We start from the raw sequence: 23,815 nt of genomic DNA on the forward strand, positions 1-23,815 counted from the left end.
ATAAAAATAATCAATTAACATTGCCGCAAAGTGAGTTAAACACTTGTGAGCCTGCCTACTTAATAGCCGGGCAACGCCAATCAGAAGCGCTCTCTTAGCCATTCAGCCAATCATGATTGGCTGCCTGGTTATTAAGCTCCCATCGCCTTGACAAAGACTGCAAGTTGAAATGGTGAAAGTAGGTTTCTATTAAGGCACAAGAGTGACTGTTTTGTGAAAAACAGCATTTATATCCTTTTTGCACAAGTTTATTTGGCTGTGTCGGATCGGAGGACTTACTACACCCCAGGAGAGAATTTTATTTATGTCTTTTATATCTGATATACAAGTGTATTTTAGAATCCTTTAATCAGTCTAATAAAAGATAATATGCCATGATTTTTTTTTCTGTTTTTTCTTGTTATTGTTGTTGTTGTCATTATTATTATTATTATTTTTATTATTATTATTTTAATAATTATTATTGTAGATTGTAAGAAGCCACAGTGCCCCACAATCCTACAGGACATAGCCGGGAAAACAGAACATACATAAACATAAAACAGGGACATACAAGGCAGACAAAAATAAATGCAGGAGCCCCGGCGGCCTCGGGCACCGCCGCGACTCACTTCCTGCTTCAGTGAACATCCCGGTCGTCTCCATGATGACCGGGGCGTCACTTCTGGTTTCTCGGGCCCGACCGTTGCCAAGGCAACGGCCGGACGCCGAGTGTAGCAAGCGGTGCGCCCCGGCAAGTGAGGCAGCCGCGGGCATGCGCTAGGATAGCCTGCGGGCTAATTAATGTCAGTAAGCCTAACCTGTGATGCATTTCAGGGCTAAGCCCTGATTGGCCAAAATCTGTATATAAGGCAGGGAGGGCTTAGCCTCCCTGCCGGTTATAGCGTTCAGTTGCTTGTCAGCTTGCCTGCTCCTGTATCCTGTTGATGACAACCTGTGGATTGACTACCTGTGTATGACCCCTTGCCTGTATTTGGACCCTGCCTGTGTTTCTTGTAAACCCCGACCTCTGGCGTGATTACCGACCTTCCTGTTTGAACGTGACCCCTGACCTCGGCTTGGTTTATTGGATTTGCTGCCTGCTGCCAGCCCTTGACCCGTGCCTGGACCTCACTCCGCTCTCATGGGTTCTCCCCAGCCGGTACGCACTTCACGACCCTCTGTCAGTCTGTGGCCAAGTCTGTTCCCACCACTAGGGGCTCCAGTGAACACCTGACTGGCAGAGCAGATTCTGGGTGGTGTTGTATTGGCTGGAGGGGTTCCTATCATTATAACAGGCCAGTGAAACACTGGAGAGGATTATTCATGGACGGAAGCGTAACGAATCCCTCTCCAGCCCAAGTTCTAGCTGGACAGATTCAAACCCTGTCTCAGATGGTCCAGGGATTGTCGCAACGCCTGTCGGCACAAGAGGAGGCTTCTAGAACTGCGCAAGCCCAACAAAGTTTGTTGTTACCTGCTCCAGAACCAAAGATGAATTTGCCAGACCGTTTCTCTGGGGAAAGGTCATTGTTCTGCAATTTTAAGGAAAGTTGCAAGCTTTATTTTCGTCTAAGACCTCGCTCTTCTGGGTCAGAGCAACAACGGGTCGGGATTATCATATCCCTTCTCCAAGGCAACCCCCAGTCCTGGGCCTTTAGTTTACCGTCTGCCAGCCCTTCGCTTCTCTCCATGGATGCATTCTTTGACGCGCTGGGTCTTCTCTACGATGATCCAGATCGAGTGGCTTCAGCTGAGGCTCATCTTAGGGCTCTGAAACAGGGCCGACGCTCTGCTGAAGAATTCTGTGATGAATTCAAAAGTTGGTCTACCGACAGTGAATGGAACGACCCTGCGCTTCGCAGCCAACTTCGGTTAGGTCTGTCGGAACAGATCAAGGATGCATTGGTACAATACCCTCTGCCAACATCATTGGAGGACCTGATGCAACTCTCCATCAAAATCGATAGGCGGATCAGAGAGAGGAAAGTGGAGAAAGAGACACCGTCTGGTCTACCGTCTGTATTTGCTTCGGTACCATTGGACCCAGAAGAACCGATGCAAATGGGGGGCTTACGGCCTCTCTGAAGAAGAAAAAGCCAGAAGACGAACGCAAGGCTTGTGTCTTTACTGTGGCACCAAAGGACACTTTTCTCGCTCTTGTCCTGACAAAGCGGAAAAAGATCTGGCCTAGGAGATAAGGAGGAGATTCACCTAGGTCTACAATTCATCTCCTCAAAAAATGCATTGTTGGTTCCCGCACATATCACTTATGGTGCCTATTCTGCAGACACCTCAGCTTTCATTGATAGTGGTGCCGCTGGGAATTTTCTAGACATAGGTTTTGCTAAATCCTCAAGGATTCCTTTTCTGAATACGAGTACAGTTATTACTGTATGTGGGTTAGATGGAGAATCTCTCCCAGGTGGCAAGGTTGTGTATGAAACGCCACCATTACATCTAACAGTGGGAACCCTCCATTCAGAAACCCTGATTTTCTACTTGATTCACTGTCCATCTGTACCAGTGATACTAGGGCATCCCTGGCTGCGACTTCATAATCCTGTAATCGATTGGGCACAAGGGGAGATTACTCAGTGGAGGCCTTCATGTTCTCAGTCTTGTCTGAATCCACCCCTCCGGATCTTGCAGTCCACTTCTAATTTACTACCTCCACAGTACCATGAATTCCGGGATGTCTTCTCTAAGAAAGCAGCTGACACTTTGCCTCCTCCCTGGGATTTCGATTGTGCCATTGACCTGATTCCTGGTGCTAAGTTACCGAAAGGGAGGCTATACTCCCTCTCAGGTCCTGAAACCAAAGCCATGCAACAATACGTTGAAGAGAACTTGCAGAAAGGCTTTATTAGGCCTTCAAAATCACCCGTGGGAGCCGGCTGCTTCTTTGTCTCTAAAAAGGATGGTGGGCTGCGTCCGTGCATTGATTTTAGGGGCCTCAATAAGTTCACAATTAAAAATACCTATCCTCTTCCACTCATGTCGGTTTTGTTCGACCAACTCAGAGGTGCGACTATCTTCACCAAGATTGACCTACGCGGGGCTTATAACCTCATCCGCATCAGAGAAGGAGATGAGTGGAAAACGGCTTTCAATACCCAATCTGGTCATTATGAGTATTTAGTTATGCCGTTCGGTCTCTGTAATGCACCAGCGGTATTCCAAGACCTCATTAATGAAGTTCTCAGGGAATTCCTCGATCAGTTCGTGGTTGTGTATTTAGATGATATACTGATATATTCCCGTTCATTGTCTCAGCATCGGCTTCATGTTCAGCAAGTGCTCTATAAATTACGAGACCATCACTTGTTTGCCAAACTTGAAAAATGCGAGTTTGAAGTTCAAAAGGTATCATTTCTGGGATATGTTATATCCGCCTCCGGTTTTCTATGGACCCAAATATGTCCAAGCTATTCTGGATTGGGTGCAGCCCGTTAATCTAAAAGCAGTACAAAGGTTCTTGGGCTTTGCAAACTACTACCGAAGGTTCATCCATGGGTTTTCCGATTTGGTGGCTCCCATTGTTGCCCTCACCAGAAAAGGGGCAGATCCTGGTAATTGGTCCTCTGAAGTGATTAACTCCTTCCAGGCTCTCAAAAAAGCATTTATCTCCGCCCCTGTTTTAAGACATCCCAATCTGAAGCTGCCTTTCATTCTGGAAGTTGATGCCTCTGACATTGGTGCGGGCGCTGTCCTTTCTCAGAAAGATCCTGATAATCACCGACTCTTTCCTTGCGCTTTCTTCTCCCGCAAATTCTCTTCTGCAGAGGCCAACTACGATGTTGGTAATTCGGGAACTTTTAGCCATTAAATGGGCCTTTGAGGAATGGCATCATTGGTTGGAAGGAGCCATTCATGTCATCTCAGTCATCACCGACCATAAGAACCTGCAATATATTGAGTCAGCGAAACGATTAAATCCGAGGCAGGCCCGTTGGTCATTGTTCTTTACTCGTTTTCAGTTCATCATTAGTTATAGGCCAGGATCAAAGAACACAAAGGCTGATTCCCTATGTAGAAGTTTTTCCTCTCATCATGCACCAGTTCAGAGATCACTGCCGATTGCACCATCTTCAGTTATTCATGCCGGTTTAGCTCACGCCTTGGGTGCAACTCTTCGCAGATTCCAAAAACTGGCTCCCTCTGAGACACCTGCGAACCGCTTATTTGTACCACTTCATCTTCGAAAGGCAGTCCTCACTGAGGCCCACGATCATAAAACTGCTGGAAATCCCGGTATCTTTAAAACCACAAAAAATCTCTCACGTTCCGTTTGGTGGCCCACCATGTCTGCAGATGTTCGAGATTTTGTTTCCTCCTGTGAAATCTTTGCTAAAAACAAAACCCAGAGGAATCGGCCTTCGGATCAGCTTATGCCATTATCACTTCCTACCAGGCCCTGGACACATTTGTCTATGGATTTTATTGTGGAACTTCTTTCCTCTGCAGGCCACAATACTATCTGGGTAGTGGTTGACCGTGTCACGAACAGCACTCACCTGAGTCTGCGTGATGCTTATGCGACACAGGGTTAACCAAACAACAACCACCTGGTCTGTCTAAAATGATTAAATCCTTCCCTATCTATGCCACACACTAGCTTTGTGATACTAATTACCACCACCAAGGTTTTTCGGACAAGAGCTGACACTCTTATTTAGGAAGCCTTCGGTTCTCCCTAGCATTAATCTAGCACCATTTACTTTAATCAGAGTTCACATAAACCACAAGGTTTGCACAGTTTCAATTAGGTAGCGTCTGGACCAAACTGTCGCGTGAATTCGTAAGAACACAGAGACTAGAACTTATTAAGTGTAATTTAATATGGAAAATAAATCCACAATGCTTAAGATAAAAAGATAATAAAAGACATATAAAAATAGTGCAATTGTTTCTTATAAAATAAAAAGGATAAAACACAGAATTGATACCTCACTTAGAATCAAGTTTCTGGTGCTGGTAGAAGCAGAAAAAATGGAACCTCTTCAATCAAATGACTCCCTCAGAGAGAACCCCGAGTTACATTTTCAATACAGTTTTAAAACCAAGCTGCAGGGCCCACAGCCCCCCTTCCTGGGAGGTCAGAACCAACAGGACTGTAGAATGCAAATTAGGGTTTTATGATTATGCTGTAGAGACAGGGTTTTGTCACTCTATCCACAACAGGTCATAAGTTTCCCTTCATTTGCATACCCCACATGCCTCTGGTATGTATGATATTGGAGAAAATGATATGATATTTTCCTGTGACCTTATTCAGCTTGAATCTGTCATTACTATACAACCCTGTATCTGCAGTCGGCATGTCTGGGGCCTCCCAAACAGGTGTTAGATTTCATTGTCTTGCAAGAGATATCCTCAAAGGCTTTTACATTTGCATTCTGTCATAAATGGTATAAGGTACTACCCTTATCTACCAGCCCCCTCTGGGTAGCTTAACATACACAAAACCCATTGATCTAACAGCTTCGACGAGAACCATGTCACACTAACTTATCAATGGATTCATTTGATACAACCTATTTACACTGCAGTTATGAATTATCCCTTATAAAGAACTGCAAGCTCTCTATGTTCACGACAGACCGCTTCAGCAAATTGGCCCACTTAATACCCCTAACCAGACTTCCTAGTGCAAAAACCTTGGCATCACTTTTTATCCAGCATGTGTTTCGACCACATGGGTTACCATTGGATATTGTTTCAGATCGCGGCTCTCAGTTTGTTGCTCAATTCTGGAGATCCTTTTGTTCCCATTGCTGGGAACAAACATCAGCCTTTCCTCAGCATACCTTCCACAATCCAATGGACAAACTGAAAGGGTTAATCAATCTTTAGAACAATTTCTACGTTTATACACTTCCGAATTCCACAATAACTGGTCAACGCTCTTAGCATCAGCAGAATTTGCATATAATAATTCTTGCCATTCCTCCACCTGTACCTCATCATTCTATTGCAACTGTGGTTACCACCCCAGGTCCAACTCTCTGGCTTTGTTCAATCCTTCTGGGCTCACTGCTATACACTCCATGGCTTCCAGTCTAAGAAACATCTGGAAGAAGGTTCACTCTGCCTTAAAACGAGCCTCATTCAACTCCAAGAAATTTGCGGATCATCACCGTAAGAGATGCTCGTTCAAAGTGGGTCAGAGGGTGTGGCTTTCCACCCGGAATATCAGGCTTAGGCAACCGTGTAAAAAGCTCGGGCCAAGATTTATTGGTCCTTTCTTGATTATCAAGCAAGTAAATCCTGTGGCTGTTAGGTTGAGGCTTCCACGTTCTTTGAAAAGTCCAAATACCTTTCATTGTTCCCTGCTTAAACCTGTAATTTCTTCTGGTAGATTCAGGCGAGTCCACCCTCGGAGGCTTCATTCGGTTAATGTGGAAGGGCATCGAGAGTTTCTGATACAGAACATTTTGGATTTTAAAAAAGTTCAGGGGCAAATACATTTTCTGATCCAATGGAAAGGCCGCGGTGTGGAGGAACATGCCTGGATTCCACAACATCGTTTTCATGCTGATGGACTTATTAAAAAATTCTTTAAACAGTTTCCTAAGAAACCTGGATGTCAGGGTCCTTTGACCCCTCCTCAAGGGGGGGGGTACTGTCAGGAGCCGCGGCGGCCTCGGGCACCGCCGCGACTCACTTCCTGCTTCAGTGAACGCCCCGGCCGTCTCCATGATGAACGGGGCGTCACTTCCGGTTTCTCGGGCCCGACCATTGCCAAGGCAACGGCCGGACGCCGAGTGTAGCAAGCGGTGCGCCCCGTCAAGTGAGACAGCCGGGCGCATGCGCTAGGATAGCCTGCGGGCTAATTAATGTCAGTAAGCCTAACCTGTGATGCATTTCAGGGCTAAGCCCTGATTGGCCAACGTCTGTATATAAGGAAGGGAGGGCTTAGCCTCCCTGCCAGTTATAGCGTTCAGTTGCATGTCAGCTAGCCTGCTCATCCTGTTGGTGACAACCTGTGGATTGACTACCTGTATATGACCCCTTGCCTGGATTTGGACCCTGCCTGTGTTTCTTGTGACCCCGACCTCTGATTACCGACCTTCCTGTTTGCCCGTGACCCCTGACCTCGGCTTGGTTTATTGGATTTGCTGCCTGCTGCTAAGCCCTTGACCCGTGCCTGGACCTCACTCCGCTTTCCTGGGTTCTCCCCAGCCAGTACACACTTCACGACCCTCTGTCAGTCTGCGGCCAAGTCTGTCCCCACCACTACGGGCTCCAGTGAACACCTAACGGCAGAGCAGATTCCGGGTGGTGTTGTACTGGCTGGAGGGGTTCCTAACACAGACATGAAAACAAAGGGTAGGGAAGGCCCTGGTCATGAGTAAGCTTACATTCTAAATGGAAGAGGGAACAGCTAAAACAAGAAGACAGAGTTTTGTTTAGAGTGAAGATTGGGACAGATATGAGGATACATTAGTGTGAGTAGTGGGAGTAAGATCAGCTCTAAAAGAGATGGCTTTTAAGTGAGCAATAGAGATTTGAAGGCTGTGGGAAAGCCTGATTTGGCATTGTAGGGAGTTCTGTGAGTGGATAGCAGTGGGTTCTATGATGCTTCCTCTCTGATCTGGACCTTGGTGGTCTGACCTGCAGGTAAATGAGTAATGGGTACAGGTAAACAGGTAATGACTGTACGGGGCTTACCCAGGGCCAGTCACTGTACAATGAATGGAATTCTAATACCTTTTGACCTTGTGTTCGGCTCCCAATGGTCAGCAATGACAAGGTTTTCCCATATCCATCTGCCATCAAGTCATTTTAAACTAACCAAACAGCTAATGCCACAGCTAATGCCAAGTTCTTCATCCTATAAATACACACCCACAGAGCCAGGCTTTGGGTAAGAAGACTGGTAAACTGCTCAAGACCACAGCCTCCACCAGCTGGCTGGACGTGGGAAGTTCCGGGCGAAGTCTTCTTGACTACAAAGTCAGTCAAAGTCTGTGCCAATGCCTGCGGCCTACTGGCCGAATCATAGCGCTCTATCCATTCTCTTGGAGAATATATATATATATATATATATATATATATATACCAATATGTATATATATACATATTGGTCAAACTGGGGATTTATAAGGTGGCATTCCATACCACCACTTCCTACTTCTTCTACTGTCTTCCTTCATTGCAAAACTATAAATTTCCATTCACTTCCATTCCCATTACATTTTACTTAAAGCTTATCCTAAATTTCCACTTCGACCACTGTGCTCCTCATTTATTTTAAGGACTTTGAATGCCATCATATTTCCAGCTAGAGAAGTTCTAGCATTCATAGCACTCAAATTATTCCTGCTTACACATTGAAATGAATAGGAAGCACTCATCCCCTGTCACATGGGAGTGGTGAGGCTAAGAGCTTTATTGTTCCCATGTAAGAGAAGTATGGCATTCCCCATTTGCAAAAATAATTAATCTTCTATAGATCTGTACATATTTTACTTATAATTATTATATCTGATACACAGTATGATACATGGCATACTTTTAGGGGCAAAAAAATAGAGCAGCTCTAAGAATGTGTAATGGAAATCTGATCATTACACATACAGTCATTTAGAAAGAATCCTATAACGTACTTGCATAAGTTTCCTTCCTGACACCTGAGTTCAAATAAATGGTGTGAAACCACAGACTGTCCTTTTCAGCAGAACATCAAGAACATCAAGATGTACCATGGTCTGACATTGATTAACAGATTAGGGTATCATTATTAGTATTATTATATTATTATTATTATTATTATTATTATTATATCATCCATTATGTAAAAGGTGCCAACATATTCTACAACACAATATGGAAAATTTGAATAAAAGTATCACAAACAATACAAGGTTTCATAATGGAAAGATTGTAGAGTATGACAAACAGTCCTCTTCAGCTATATCTTAGTGTATGTCCTAAAAGTGTTTGGCTGTTTCAATTCTGCTGAACTGTGGTAAACTCTGACAATTGCTCTAGGTCCACCAGGACACTTGGCTTACCATTTGACTTCCTAGTAGAGATGGGCGGGTCCGGTTCTCCGAGAACCGAACCCACCCGAACTTTGGGTATCCGAGTACCGAGCTGAGCAGCTCGGTACTCTCCCGCCCATTCCGAATCCAAATCGAGGCCGAACGTCATTGTGACGTCGTCGGATCTCGGGACTCGGTTCTCGCGATACTTCAACTTTATAAATACACGCCTCCACAGCAATCCATCGCCATTTGACAGAGGGAGAGAGCAGGGTGTAGTCATAGGCTAATTAGAGCAGGGACAGAGAATACCATATTGTTCTTGCAATTGCTCTAACCAAAATCGCTAGTGCAGAGAGGAGGATAGAGGTTTATTATTTTTTCTTCATATTTGGCACTCCCCAGCGCTTTTGGGGTGTCCCCCATAATTGTGCATTAATATTTCTGGCTGTCAAAAGTCATATCTGTCAGCAGTATCTACTCAATAATTTGTAGCACTCCTCAGTGTTTTTGGGGTGTCCTCCCTAATTGTGCATTAATATTTCTGGCTGTCAAAAGTCATATCTGTCAGCAGTATCTACTCAATAATTTTTAGCACTCCTCAGTGTTTTTGGGGTGTCCTCCCTAATTGTGCATTAATATTTCTGGCTGTCAAAAGTCATATCTGTCAGCAGTATCTACTCAATAATTTTTAGCACTCCTCAGTGTTTTTGGGGTGTCCTCCCTAATTGTGCATTAATATTTCTGGCTGTCAAAAGTCATATCTGTCAGCAGTATCTACTCAATAATTTGTAGCACTCCTCAGTGTTTTTGGGGTGTCCTCCCTAATTGTGCATTAATATTTCTGGCTGTCAAAAGTCATATCTGTCAGCAGTATCTACTCAATAATTTGTAGCACTCCTCAGTGTTTTTGGGGTGTCCTCCCTAATTGTGCATTAATATTTCTGGCTGTCAAAAGTCATATCTGTCAGCAGTATCTACTCAATAATTTGTAGCACTCCTCAGTGTTTTTGGGGTGTCCTCCCTAATTGTGCATTAATATTTCTGGCTGTCAAAAGTCATATATGTCAGCAGTATCTACTCAATAATTTTTAGCACTCCTCAGTGTTTTTGGGGTGTCCTCCCTAATTGTGCATTAATATTTCTGGCTGTCAAAAGTCATATCTGTCAGCAGTATCTACTCAATAATTTGTAGCACTCCTCAGTGTTTTTGGGGTGTCCTCCCTAATTGTGCATTAATATTTCTGGCTGTCAAAAGTCATATCTGTCAGCAGTATCTACTCAATAATTTTTAGCACTCCTCAGTGTTTTTGGGGTGTCCTCCCTAATTGTGCATTAATATTTCTGGCTGTCAAAAGTCATATCTGTCAGCAGTATCTACTCAATAATTTGTAGCACTCCTCAGTGTTTTTGGGGTGTCCTCCCTAATTGTGCATTAATATTTCTGGCTGTCAAAAGTCATATCTGTCAGCAGTATCTACTCAATAATTTTTAGCACTCCTCAGTGTTTTTGGGGTGTCCTCCCTAATTGTGCATTAATATTTCTGGCTGTCAAAAGTCATATCTGTCAGCAGTATCTACTCAATAATTTGTAGCACTCCTCAGTGTTTTTGGGGTGTCCTCCCTAATTGTGCATTAATATTTCTGGCTGTCAAAAGTCATATCTGTCAGCAGTATCTACTCAATAATTTTTAGCACTCCTCAGTGTTTTTGGGGTGTCCTCCCTAATTGTGCATTAATATTTCTGGCTGTCAAAAGTCATATCTGTCAGCAGTATCTACTCAATAATTTTTAGCACTCCTCAGTGGTTTGCGCTCAGAATGGATTCAAAGCAGTCCACATATGATCTAAATGAGCAACCAGGTTCTGTCACCAGTCCTGATGTTAGTGTTCCCAGTACGTCATCTGGCCAAGGCGATGTCAAACAACAGAGTGTTTTCAAATTAGTGCAAAAAACAAAAACCAAAAAAAAATTTACTGTATTGAAGCGAAAAAGAAGTGTAACTGAGCAAAAGTTAAGTGACGATAAAAAAAAAATTGCAAGCATGCCATTCTACACACGCAGTGGCAAAGAGAGAATGAGGCCTTCACCTTTGGCTATTAGTGGCAGATCCCAAAAAGTTACCCAGGCTACAATTGGTGCACAACTACTGTTACGCGTCAAAGCTGAGCTGCAAGATACCAGTGAGGCATTACAGGAGAATATTTGCTCTGATTCACAAATGACAACAATCCCTGTGGAGAGTCCATCCAACAGTGGGATGTCTAATCGTGAGCATTCTGCTGATGTGTGCCTTAATAGCCCGAGTGTAGCCGGTGATACCCAAATTGAGGATGCCACTTTGGAATTAGAAGAGGATGAGGGGGAGATTTGTGTAGGCGACGAGGGCGCTAATGAGGATGTTGATGAGGATGAGGTTGTTTGTGTAAGTCCTGCACCAGTGGCAGCAGTTCTGGCACGTGACAAGAAAAAGGCCATTGTCATGCCTGGGCATAAAACAAAAAAATCCACTTCTTATGTGTGGAATTATTTCTACCCAAATCCAGACAACAATTGTATAGCCATTTGTAGTGTATGTGAAGCCACAGTCAGTCGAGGGAGGGACCTTAACCATCTTGGAACCTCGTCTATGTTACGCCATTTAACGAGAGTTCATGGCAAAGTGTTGGGAAAAGCTGAAAGTTCTTCCCAAAAGAATACAAGCACTCCCTCATCAGCTAAGACCCTCCGCTCACCGACATACCGACGGCTACAAAATACACCCACCACACCATCCTCATCAATATCCTCAGTAGCGCTCGGAGTTAGCCCGGCATCCCACTTAAGGCTGGATGACTCCGGCACTATTATTGATTCCTCTGAAGAAAGCGTTAGTCCTGCTGCTGCTGTTGCTGCTGCTGGGGGTGAATCGTCATCCCAGAGGCAGGTGAATAAAATGAGCAGTCCTACATTTCAGCAATTAACTGTGAAACAATCATTTGCGAGGGGAAGCAAATATGACAGCAGTCACCCAGTCGCCAAGCGAATCACAGACGCCATGGCTGCAATGTTAGTGTTAGATCTGCGTCCAATCTCCACAATAAACGCAGCTGGTTTTTCACAGTTAATTGAGGTTTTGTGTCCGCGTTACAGAATTCCATCGCGACACCATTTCTCCCGTAAAGCTATTCCACAACTATACCAAAAAGTGTGTAAAAATGTAGAGATTGCGCTGAAAAATGCCATTCTGCCCACTGTTCACTTAACCACAGATATGTGGACAAGTGGAAGTGGCCAAACCAAAGACTATATGACTGTGACAGCCCACTGGGTTGGTCATTCACCTTCACCAGCAGGAACAGCAGCAGCATGTACACCACTACGTAACATTTGTCACAGGCAGGCCACTCTTTGTATCACCGGCTTCACTAACAGGCATACGGCTGACAATTTGTTACGCAAACTGAGAGATGTGATTGATGCATGGCTTATACCACTCGGACTCTCCCCAGGGTATGTCATTTCAGATAACGCCAACAATATAGTGCGAGCATTACAGCTGGGTGATTTCCAACATATTCCCTGTTTTGCTCACACCATCAACTTGGTGGTGCAGAGCTTCCTACGAAATAACCGTGAGGTGCAGGAGATGCTTTCGGTGGCCCGTAAAATTTCAGGCCATTTCAGGCATTCAGCCACAGCATGTAGGAGATTACAGCAGCTCCAAGAGCAGTTTAACTTGCCCTGCCACCAACTTAAGCAAGAGGTGGTAACTCGGTGGAATTCCACCCTGTACATGCTTCAGAGGATGGAGGAACAGCGCAAAGCCATCCAAGCATATTGCACAAGTCATGACATTGGGAAAGGAGGGGGGATGTATTTCACTCTTGCACAGTGGGGAATCCTTTCAGTGCTGTGCAAGGTGCTGAAACCATTTGAAGTTGTGACATGTGAGGTCAGTGCAGACTCTGCTAGTTTGAGCCAAGTCATTCCTTTAATTAGACTATTGGAAAAGCAGCTTGAGAAAATGAAGGAGGAGCTGAAAGCAAGCAATTCAGCAAAGTATGTTGGCCTTGTCGATCAAGTACTTAATTCGCTTCACAATGATCCTCGAGTTATTAAGATCTTGAACTCGGATCAGTACGTTTTGGCCACTGTGCTTGATCCAAGGTTTAAAACCTACATTGAGTCTTTACTTGTAAATGAGCGAGATGTGAACTTTTGCAAGGAGCTATTGCTCAGCAAGTTGGCCGCTGAACTGGGCCTCGGCTTGACGACGTGTCCTCCTTCACTTTCTCAAGCTGTTGCTCGTAAAAAATTAAATTTCCAAAAAAGAAGCAGGGAAGACACAGGGGGCAGACGAGAACAATTTAACATCTGGGCTGGTTTGAAGGATTTTTCAAAAAAATGTGTCACTTTGCCCATAAGTCCATCCAATATGAGTATAAACATGCAAAGGATGGTGGAGGATTACTTTCAAGAGGTAGTTGATATGGAAATGTCAGACAGTCCCTTTCCTTACTGGGAAGAAAAGCAGGCCATTTGGAAACCCATGTACAAACTTGCTTTGCAATACCTAAGCTGCCCACCCTCCAGTGTGTACTCTGAACGAGTGTTCAGCACAGCAGGGAACTTAGTCAGTGATCGCCGTAGAAGGTTACTTCCCAAAAATGTGGAGAAAATGATGTTTATAAAAATGAACTACATCTTCCACGAGGAAGGCCTTCACCATCCAAGACATCCAAGCACTGACTGTTCTCTAATGGCGGATTCAAGCGGCGATGAATTGATAGTCTGTGATGATGACGTACACACTGATGAGGGTGAGGATGAAGCTGAAGATGATGCCGATAACATCTTTTTAAAACTTTCTATGTAAGTGTAGGGTGCAATCTACCCCCAAAGAGGAAAGGGACTTGTGGCATTTCCATATCACATACCATCTTGAAAGGCTGCTGTTAGGGCAATTTATCCTTAAGGGTAGGGTGTTATAGACAGAGTGACCCTAAACTGGCTTTGTCCATTTTTCATAATATTGTACAGTCTATAATGGCTGAATTTTTTAGTATTTTATACAAGTGGAGGGGGGCCTAGAGAGACAGAAACCAAACTGGCTTTCTCCATGTCAATTAATATTGTACAGTCTATAATGGCTGAATTTTTTGGTATTTTATACAAGTGGAGGGGGGCCTAGAGAGACAGAGTGACCCCAAACTGTCTTTCTCCATGTCAATTAATATTGTACAGTCTATAATGGCTGAATTTTTTAGTATTTTATACAAGTGGAGGGGGGCCTAGAGAGACAGAAACCAAACTGGCTTTCTCCATGTCAATTAATATTGTACAGTCTATAATGGCTGAATTTTTTGGTATTTTATACAAGTGGAGGGGGGCCTAGAGAGACAGAGTGACCCCAAACTGTCTTTCTCCATGTCAATTAATATTGTACAGTCTATAATGGCTGAATTTTTTAGTATTTTATACAAGTGGAGGGGGGCCTAGAGAGACAGAAACCAAACTGGCTTTCTCCATGTCAATTAATATTGTACAGTCTATAATGGCTGAATTTTTTGCTATTTTATACAAGTGGAGGGGGGCCTTGAGAGACAGAAACCAAACTGGCTTTTTCCATTTCTTTACATATTTAACTATAAGTGTAGGGTGTAATATACATTCAAAGACGATGGCTGCATTGCCAATATGCATAGATGGAGAGGAAGACAATCTGTTTTGTGTGTAGAATAGGCCTACCAACGAAGAATTAAACTGTTTTTTTGGATGATTTATTACCTCAACAATTAGATTACTTGTCTCTAAAACAGTTGGAGCACTAAATTGGGTTAATTTAGGCCCAAAAACATGGATTTTCCCAAAAAATAGCAAAACAAAACCAAACAAAACCAAAACCAAAACCAAAACACGCAATGGCGGTTTTGCAAAACCAAAACCAAAACCAAAACACGACGGTAATCCAGATCCAAAACCGAATCCAAAACCAAAACACGGGGGTCAGTGACCATCTCTACTTCCTAGTAATAGAGTCTAGTTTATATAGACTTATATCTCAACCCATTGATGTCCTAGGAAGACAAGTGATTATCTTTTAAGTAAAGTATAACTTCATACATTATAATCTAATTAGTAATCCTTATATCGAGCTAACATTAGCACAGGTCCCAAATCTGAAACTATGTCAAGTTGTAACCCTAGATGTAACCATAGCCATCAAGCTCAATCCTAAATCCTCTTATACTTCTCCTCAAATTCTAAAACTGTAATAACCCCTCACACACACATTAACTACTATTAGTAGCACTGTTTTTTTTTACTGTCAAACAAATATACTCTACATATGAGAACAAAGTTTCACCTGCCAGAGGATTGTGACCTTAGTCCAGGGCCCACTAATGTCTTAAAGTACCCCTGCTCAACAGAACTTGCCTGCATAGGCATTATATACAGCAATCTAATAATACAGCAAAGTATTGTCACGAGCCGCGGCGATCCCCGGCTCGCTTTCTCCAGTGTCCCGGCTGCTATGGCAACAGCCGGGATGTCATTTCTGGTTCCCCTTGCCCCGACCATTACCAAGGAGACGGTCAGGACGCTTTCTTATACAGCGCCGCGTCCCTGCAACGCTAACAGCCGGACGCGCGCATAGAGTAAAAGAAACAGCCTAATTACTCTTGAATTAATTAGGCAAGTTCTGGGGATAGTTTCAGGGTTATGCCCTGATTGGCTCCCTTCAGTATTTAAGGCAGGGAGGGCTTAGCCTTCCTGCCGGTTATAGCGTTCTGTTACCAGTTTACTGACCTGCTCCTGTGCTGTGTTTGGTAAAAACCTTTGGATTGACTTCTGTGTATGACCACTGCCTGTTTCCTGGATCCTGAACCATCGCTTGTTGCCCTGACCATCTGCCTGTTACTCGGATTTGCATCGTTGCCTGTGGCCCTGACCCTGCTTGTATCTGATGTTTCCGCCTGTGCTCTGTTAAGCCAGTCAGATATTACCATCTCTGTTCCAGATCGCAGACCTCTGGCCTGTCCCCACTCTATGTTTTACCTCCCACTCCTGAGTGCTGCTGTGTGACCATAAACTTGTACTGCACTGATTATAAGACCTCGGGGCATACGAGTAACTGTGAGCATATCCAGTCTCTACGGGAAAGGCAGCTGCTATAGGTGAAGACCTCTTCCGCTAGTTCTACAAGTTTATGATGCACTAGTGGCCATAACAAGCATATGCCACAGATTTAGGAAAACAGATAATTTCTTCTAACATTTGATTAATTTGCTCAGGAAATGATTCTTCCGAGTAAGTGTTTCCTTTTATATATACATTTTTCAAAAATGAACATGGAATGTTGCATGAAAATGTAATAAAACATTTATTAATGTTGTATTTATTAAAAAAAACCTATAAACTCATATCTGCATGTTCTTTATCGGCTATACTTATACTTCTATTTATCTGGTAAAAGTGTGAACAATTTAATAATATTTAGTTAGCCAGATACATGAACATGGTGACATAATGAATCAAAAATGTGCATACTGTACATCTCAACACACTTGGCAGTCAGCAATAGGTTAGATTCTATAAGTTATAGGAGCCAAAAAAAGAATGGTGCCTATTCTCAGTATAGTACAATCATTCTGGCTGATTGCTGCCAATTAATAATAGCCCTAGTGACCCTGTATAATAGAAAGGAGTTTCATAAAACCCCTGTACATTACACCTTTTAAAGTTTACACCCAATAAAACATTTTATTGAACAACTATCATATATGCCTTCCCCACCCTACTTAACAAGTCTTTAATAAAAATAATCTATAAAAAGAACAAAGGGCCTGATTCATTAAGGATCTTAACTTGAGACATTTCTTATTTCAGTCTCCTGGACAAAACCATGTTACAATGCAAGGGGTGCAAAACAGAATACTAATTTGCACCCCTTGCAAGGTAACATGGTTTTGTCCAGGAGACTGAAATAAGAAGTTTCTCAAGTTAAGACCCTTAATGAATCAGGCCCAAAGTCCTCAGTCTTCATCTGGCTTCTTAATCCCCCACCCCAAAAATGAAGATTGATTTTTTGACTTAAGGTCATCTGCTAAATGAATAAAACCTTGGTTGGAGCTATCAATCAGTCAAATGCATAGGAAAAGGGCCATAGGTGTCTTATATTCCTCATATAGGAGTTGTTGGTGCAATGATGATTATGAGAACTGAGGACTTCACTGTGCTATATTTATTACTTGCTATTTATTTTAATAAACATTTGTTAAGTGAGGATGTGAAGCAGTATAGATATTTTGACCAACTAAACCATTTTTGGAATAACTGCATTTTAATTGTGTTTCATTTTTTTTTTACTTGAAGCAATGGAGTCTGATAAATTGTCCATTACACATTGACACTGCTTGCCACTCATGGGATTCTAATGTTATTACATTACCATCTTTCCCATGAAAGCCCAGTGTAGGGAAGAATTTCTGTATTAACATCTGGGGGCTTGATGTAAAGGGTAGAGGGGTCAAGCTATTATTGTCCCTTTTATTTATAGTACCTGTCCAAGAGCTGACAAGGAGAACCACTGGTTATCATGTACACTGCAAAATCCTTTTTGGTGGTAGTTTGTGCCTGAATTTGCACAGGTTCACCTATAGAGTTTTCTCCAGGCAGATATACATATAATGTCCTAATATCCAGGGGCTTTGCCACTCCCATGTACCCTATACTCCAGGGACAATTCATAGTGGCCATGCCGGAACTGAGCACACTTTTTCCACTGTGTAGGATTGTCAGACTATTAACAATTTAAAACATGTCCCTCAACCATGGTGATATTGATATATGCTTCCTACATTCTATGATCCCTCTCCTTACAGTATGGGGGCACTTTTCGAGGGGGTTCTCCTGATGGGCTCTTTCTCCTCAACAACTTTCACAATTCAGCCACCATGCCTCTCCAGCAACCCCTCCTTCACTATATGGGGCTTACTTGCTTTGATAGGGTATTTTCGTCTCTCTTGGGGAACTGGTAATCCAATCTATGTCCTGCATTGGCTTGTCTTTCTCCAGATATGGGTCTTCTTTCCCCTAAACACCAACTTGCTCCTGATGGCATCCTGCCATGCACCCACTACCCAGAAAGTTGGGTGAGCCCGGGACCTCTCTCTGTCCTGGGTCAGCGTCATGATGACACTACACTACTTAGACTCCTCTAGATGCAAGAAACAAGAGTCTATAAAAACTCTTGCTCCCACTAGATGTCTCAATAAGCGGCAGTAGGTGCTTTTATAATATTTATCTTTATTGAAGTTTTTAAGGCAGTTTCAACAGAGATTCACAAGAACAGATAAGTAGGTAACAAAACCACCTCATTAATACAAAATGTCATAATAACACATTCAAATAAATGTTATAATAGAAGAAGAAGAAAGAGAGAAAAAGGAAAAGACAGAGACGGGGATAGGTAAGGGGGGGGCAATGTTTCCTAGTACAGATTATGTAAATAAACAATTCAAGTCATAGCAAGGAGAGTAGGTGAGAGAACTGGTTTGTTTAAATGATTAAATTTATCGGAGTCCTGGAATTCGAGCCATGGGCTCCAAATGGAGTAATATTCAGTAACTTTATCAGCAGATGAAAGTAAAAGCTCATCCATAACTCTATAAAACTCCAATCTCTGGAACCACTCCCGGATGGTTGGGGGGTTAGGAGATCTCCAATGGGTTGGAATCACTGCTTTCGCAGCCGAAATCAGATAACGTAAAATGTTTTTTTTAAACCTGGAAATTGGAACGTTGATTTTGTTGAGAAGCCAGAAGGCGGGACTATCAGGAACATCATCTCCTAATATTTCAGCAGAGACCTCCATGACCTTGGACCAGAAAGGTCTGAGTATCTCACAATCCCACCAGATATGCATAGTAGTGCCCCGGGCATTCTGGCATCTCCAACAGGAGTCAGAAACACCCTGGCAACAGTTTGCTAGTTGGGCTGGGCACCTATACCATCTTGTTAGAACCTTGTAATTAGTTTCTATTATAGAGACACTAGCAGAACAAGCATGTGTGGTCTCAAAAATGGCTAACCAGTCTGCTTCACGGACCTGCTCTCCCAGATCTTGCTGCCAAGCAGTGGTGAATTTGGGTAAGGAGCTAAAAAGGTTTTCTATAAGTAGTTTGTAGATTTTGGAGAGCAGGTGGGTAAGACAGCCATCTGCTAGACACCATGTTTCAAACGCTGTGAGGGCTCTAGTTATATCATTACGAGGTAATCCCGAGGTCAGGAAGTGCTTGATCTGGAGGTATCTCCAAATCTCCAATCCCGGAAGCTCCCACTTGGACTGGATCTCAAGAAAGGAGGACACACCGGTGGAATTTATCAGCTGGCCGACACGTGTAATCCCAGCACGCACCCATGTCTTAAAGGGGCCAGTTTGTACGCCTGGGGGAAAAGAGGATTATCAAATAAGGGGGTCAGTGGTGAAATAATGGAGGAGAGGTGTGGAAGGATCCGAAGTCTGGACCATACTAAAATGGTAGGACCAATTATGGGGTGTCTGATGATAGGTAGTTTGCTTAACCATGGAGTAAATAGAGGTGAGGAAGGAAGGTATGATCCTTCAATAACGGCTTAGTAAGTGAGGTTCTATGTTTTTTCCATTGACCATGCTAACAAAAGTATAATAAAGTTAGGTGGATATGGGCGCTATGGGGGTAGGATTAGTTATAGGAGGCCCTGCAATGATTTATTTATTAAAGTATAAAGAACTATGGACCCAGGGCTTGTGTTTATAATTCTTTAGATGGTCTAGCTTTTAAATGCATATATTTAAATTTAAAGACTGTGTTTGAGGCCATATACTCCTGAATGAAAAATACACCTGTGGCTTTTTATCACCTTACTGACCAATTTTTCGAAGGAATAACAGACTTTACTTATTTACTTGGATGTTGGGGGAAAAGGAAAGCAAGCAGATCTTAGTGAAAGGGATATTAGCATAGCCACTTAGAAGAAAAGAGTGTGCGTAGCTCGTGGTACTTGCAGAGGTTGATCAGTTGTGAACAGTGACTATATTTCAGTAAATAATAATAGCTAACATTGTTTTCCTGAGTATATTATTCTTTATGAACGCATGTTGGGGGCCAAATGATCTGTGGGTGTATACCAACACAAACTACATAAATAGCCAGTAAACTACAGGGTTAGTTGGAAACTAACTCTGACAGGAAAAGTGTACTATGACATATCCAACACTGACATCTTATGTGACAAAAACATGTGAAAAAACTGTTACAAATAAGTGTGAAAAGAATATACAGGGCACTGGTAAGACATATGATTCACAGAAAAAGTGTACATTTTAGTCACCAGCACCATTACATTATACTTATATCTTAAAGTAAGTAGTAAGCTACAGCACTGGATAAACTAAATATAAATTATGTAAAGAAAGTAAGCTATAAGTGTGGGAAGAAATATTGAGTGAAACAATTGCACAAACTGTTTAACTAAAATCATATTTTTGGTAGGAAACTGACATATGAGTCACAAGTCTGACGTGATAGAGGATACAAGTTATTTGGAATAGTGAACGAGCATCATATAAGTTGCAAAAATGATGCGACACATCGCACTTTATCTATCATCATGACGCTGGGCTTCTTGACTTCTTAACCTGAGATCCTCTTTTGTTTACCATCTATGGACAAATATCAGCAATCACATGAACGGTCCCTTTTTGGCCCTGGTCTTCACTAAAAGCCTCTCATTCTCTACAATTCTCTCTGCTCTGATTGTGTTTTAAACACAATCAGAGCAGCCGAGCAGCACACTCTCCCTGCCTGTCTCTGCCGAACGGACCTAGTGTGCAGCCGCCGGCAGCAAGCCCCTGCCCCCTGGATCCGCCACTGATGTATTGTTACAGCAAATGAATGAAACCAGAACACATAGATAGATAGATAGATAGATAGATAGATAGATAGATAGATAGATAGATAGACAGACAGATAGATAGTTAGATAGATATACAGACAGACAGACAGATATATTGATAGATAGACAGACAGACAGACAGATATATAGATAGATAGATAGATAGATAGATAGATAGATAGATAGACAGACAGACAGACAGATAGATAGATAGATAGATAGATAGATAGATAGATAGATAGATAGATAGATAGATAGACAGATAGATAGATATACTATATATTAGAAATATAGACCACAGAAAAGCAGAGTGCCGCCTGCTTTGTTCCGTATATATAAAGTACTAGCAGAATACCTGGCGTTGCCCGGGATTTAAAGAATTTTAAGACACAACTGTGTTACAAAGTGTTTCTCTGAGTTTGAAGAGACCAGTTACTGGATGAAGCGGCATTAAACCATTCCCAATATTTAACAAATGATCAGCAAACTGACCGTCCATTGTGTTGCCATGCAGAGAAACTCTCATATTTGTGGTTAGTCGCAAAGTGCGAACATGCCTGCAAAGATGTGATGATTTAAGGCATGCATTAATTTCATCCGCCATTGTTCCTTTTGGAATGACCGGCAATGTTTGTCGAAAATCTCCAGCCAATACAACAGTGACTCCACCCATAAGTAAATCATTGCCTCTTAGAAATTGAAGTGTTTGATTGAGGGCCTGTAAAGCATTTTTGTGTGACATGGTGCATTCATCCCATACAATGACCTGACATTGCTGCAGAATCTGAGCTTTTTCTGTTCGTTTAGTGATATTGCAGACGGGAGTTTCACTTCGGGCCAGATTAAGCGGTAACTTGAAAGCTGAATGTGCTGCTCTTCCACCAGGGAGCAAAGTTGCAGCAATTCCAGAAGAGGCCACAGCAATAGCTATCTTGGAATGTACTCGTATTTTAGCAAGTAACAACTTGATGAGAAACGTCTTACCTGTTCCTCCGGGTGCATCCAGGAAAAATATATTTCCCCTTTTTTTTGGAACTTCTTCCAAGACATTGTTCCAGACATTACAGAGTTATGGTCGTTTTCGATGATTTTTAGGTGTTACCCCCCCGCCACCCCCACCCTTAGGAGTGCTAGGGGTGTCATGCCCCCACAATATTTGTTGTCAGACTGTAAGTCATATGTGTACCAGGTTTGGTGTAAAATGTTCTAGACATTCCAGAGTTATGATCTTTTTCGCTGATTTTTAGGTGTTACCCCCCTCGCCACCCAAACCCTTAGGAGTGCTAGGGGTGTCATGCCCCCACAATATTTGTTGTCAGACTGTAAGTCATATGTGTACCAGGTTTGGTGTAAAATGTTCCAGACATTCCAGAGTTATGATCGTTTTCGATGATTTTTAGGTGTTACCCCCTTTGCCACCCCCACCCTTAGGAGTGCTAGGGGTGTCTTGCCCCCACAATATTTGTTGTCAGACTGTAAGTCATATGTGTACCAGGTTTGGTGTAAATTGTTCCAGACATTCCAGAGTTATGGTCGTTTTCGATGATTTTTAGGTGTTACCCCCCTCGCCACCCCCACCCTTAGGAGTGCTAGGGGTGTCTTGCCCCCACAATATTTGTTGTCAGACTGTAAGTCATATGTGTACCAGGTTTGGTGTAAATTGTTCCAGACATTCCAGAGTTATGGTCATTTTCGATGATTTTTAGGTGTTAACCCCTCTCGCCACCCCCACCCTTAGGAGTGCTAGGGGTGTCTTGCCCCCACAATATTTGTTGTCAGACTGTAAGTCATATGTGTACCAGGTTTGGTGTAAATTGTTCCAGACATTCCAGAGTTATGGTCGTTTTCGATGATTTTTAGATGTTACCCCCCTCGCCACCCCCACCCTTAGGAGTGCTAGGGGTGTCTTGCCCCCACAATATTTGTTGTCAGACTGTAAGTCATATGTGTACCAGGTTTGGTGTAAATTGTTCCAGACATTCCAGAGTTATGGTCGTTTTAGATGATTTTTAGTTGTTACCCCCCTCGCCACCCCCACCCTTAGGAGTGCTAGGGGTGTCATGCCCCCACAATATTTGTTATCAGACTGTAAGTCATATGTGTACCAGGTTTGGTGTAAATTGTTCCAGACATTCCAGAGTTATGGTCGTTTTCGATGATTTTTAGGTGTTACCCCCCTCGCCACCCCCACCCTTAGGAGTGCTAGGGGTGTCTTGCCCCCACAATATTTGTTATCAGACTGTAAGTCATATGTGTACCAGGTTTGGTGTAAATTGTTCCAGACATTCCAGAGTTATGGTCGTTTTCGATGATTTTTAGGTGTTACCCCCCTCGCCACCCCCACCCTTAGGAGTGCTAGGGGTGTCTTGCCCCCACAATATTTGTTGTCAGACTGTAAGTCATATGTGTACCAGGTTTGGTGTAAATTGTTCCAGACATTCCAGAGTTATGGTCGTTTTAGATGATTTTTAGTTGTTACCCCCCTCGCCACCCCCACCCTTAGGAGTGCTAGGGGTGTCATGCCCCCACAATATTTGTTATCAGACTGTAAGTCATATGTGTACCAGGTTTGGTGTAAATTGTTCCAGACATTCCAGAGTTATGGTCGTTTTCGATGATTTTTAGGTGTTACCCCCCTCGCCACCCTCACCCTTAGGAGTGCTAGGGGTGTCTTGCCCCCACAATATTTGTTGTCAGACTGTAAGTCATATGTGTACCAGGTTTGGTGTAAATTGTTCCAGACATTCCAGAGTTATGGTCGTTTTAGATGATTTTTAGTTGTTACCCCCCTCGCCACCCCCACCCTTAGGAGTGCTAGGGGTGTCATGCCACCACAATATTTGTTATCAGACTGTAAGTCATATGTGTACCAGGTTTGGTGTAAATTGTTCTAGACATTCCAGAGTTATGGTCGTTTTCGATG

Source organism: Mixophyes fleayi, chromosome 3, assembly GCF_038048845.1.
Source record: "Mixophyes fleayi isolate aMixFle1 chromosome 3, aMixFle1.hap1, whole genome shotgun sequence".
In the NCBI taxonomy this organism is placed as follows: domain Eukaryota; kingdom Metazoa; phylum Chordata; class Amphibia; order Anura; family Limnodynastidae; genus Mixophyes; species Mixophyes fleayi.